Source organism: Limulus polyphemus, unplaced genomic scaffold (genome assembly GCF_000517525.1).
Source record: "Limulus polyphemus unplaced genomic scaffold, Limulus_polyphemus-2.1.2 Scaffold1434, whole genome shotgun sequence".
Lineage (NCBI taxonomy): Eukaryota > Metazoa > Arthropoda > Merostomata > Xiphosura > Limulidae > Limulus > Limulus polyphemus.
The window spans coordinates 5,527-7,842 of NW_013667044.1; positions in this window are offsets into that span (position 1 = coordinate 5,527).

Below are 2,316 nucleotides of genomic sequence, written 5' to 3' on the forward strand. Positions count from 1 at the left end.
GTATTCTTATATATTACTAATATTAACTAACCGTACTATAACCTAGTCCTAGTTTGTGGATAAGTAGTAAGTTTAAGAACTTACAACATAAACATCCGGAGTTCGATTCTCCAAGGTGGAAGGAGTAAGAATAGCCCATTGTGTAGCTTTGCACTGAGAAAACAACAATAATCTAACTGCATACTAAATATTACTGGGCTACTCTTTTAACAACGAACAGTGAGATTGACCGTCACATTATAACGCCCCCACGGCTGAAAGGACGAGCATGTTTAGTGTGAAGGAGACTCGAACCGACGACCCGCTGATTGCGAGTCGAGCGCCCTAACCACCTGGCCATGCCGGGCCTAATTGGTGAGAAAAATGGACGTATACATTTCGTAAACTTGGCTATAGAGGAGAATAGATGAGGGAGATTGGTTAGATTACTTTTGGTTGGAAACGTGGCGTATAACGTGATCATGAAATGCCATTAACCTAAAGGATTGCAGGTTACACTTGTACGGAAACAACGGTAAGAATTTTATTAGTTTTTTTTCAAGACTTCTAAAACAAAAACTCTTTCAGTATGATAACTTTCATATATAACTACCGTTTGAGGTTTGGTTCATTCAAACCCAGGCAATAATTATACAGAAAACAAAGTTACGTACAAGATAAAAAGCATATGAAACTGCTTGAAGTTGGATCGACATCAAAGAAATGCCAGACTATATAAATATTTGATAGTAACTCGGCGTATTGATACATTGTATGGTTATTGTTCAATGATGACGAGCACAACTTTATATGGAGATAAAGTAGGCTCAGTTGGAATCGTAATATTTTTGAGGAATGTAACACTTTTTTTAATAGCTGGGACCGAGCGTGGCCTAGTGATTAAAGTATGGCCCATGGACCATAGTTTCCGTGATTCGCGTGCCATAAAAAAAATAATAATAATCTCTCTCCACGTACTTTGTGGCCATGGGTGTGTTATAAGTGTAAAGGTCAAGTTCCATTATTCGGTCTAATAAGAGTGGTCAAAGCGGTGGCGATGATTGATGCTGACAAGCTGCCTTTCCTCTAGTCTATCAATTCAAAACTAGGACTCGACTAGCGCAGATAGACCTCGAACATATAGCTTTGCGCGAAATCTAACACGCGAACTATGGACAGTTAAAATGAAACCTCCGCGCGAGTTGTTCAATATTGGATTGTCAGATTGTTATAACTATTTTTTTTTCGTTTAATTGGTGAATTTTTATTTCTGAATAAGTGTGATCCGTCTGTCACCCCAACAATAATTCAGTTGAAAGACCAAATGAATAACAATAAAAACTACACTAAGTCAATGCTATAAGCTAGCTACAGGTTCTCATGTTAAGTGGATATGACGTATTCAGACAAACATGATTTGTGATTTAAAATAACAGAAAACATTTTTCCATACGCTCCTGGGTTAGAAACCCCGTCCCACCAAACATGCTCGCCCTTTCAGCCGCGGGGGCGTTATATAGTGACGGTCAATCCCATTATTCGTTGTTAAAAGAGTAGCCCAAGAGTTGGCGGTGGGTGGTGATGACTAGCTGCCTTCCCTCTAGCCTTACACTGCTAAATTTGGGACGGCTAGCGCAGATAGTCCTCGTGTAGCTTTGCGCGAAATTCAAAACAAAAAAAACAGATTACAAGATAAAGATAATTTATCTGCAAAATGATTATTTTGATAACTCTCAGAACCATCAGGATTAAGTTGATTGTACAGGTCGATAACATAAACTGAGTATTACACCGTAATATGATCGTTTTATGATCATTCGTAACTTCATGAGTGATTGTGTGGGAACACGTTGTTTTCTGGAGTCAGTTTAAGTCCGTGATTTGAAAAAATTTTTCAGGTTGCTCAACACCAGAACTTGTTTTCATTGTTGTTGTTATTGCTGTTTTACTACAGTATAAATAGAAATAACATTGTTATCTTAGATGATCTTTTAAACAACGCAATAATTGTGGTTATTTTGTTTTTATACACTTGATAGTCAATAGTTTCTGTCTATGTTTGGTTTACTTTTGTTACTAAGGAAGAAACGTTTTCGGCAACGTATTAGTTCTGGTTGTTTTGTTTTAATCTGGACTTCATGCACTTGATAGTCAATAGTTTCTGGCAATATTTGTTTCACTTTTGTTACTAAAGAAGAAACGTTTTCAGCAACGTATTAGTTCTGGTTGTTTTGTTTTAATCTGGACTTCATGCACTTGATAGTCAACAGTTTCTGGCAATATTTGGTTTACTTTTGTTACTAAAGAAGAAACGTTTCAGCAACGTATTAGTTCTGG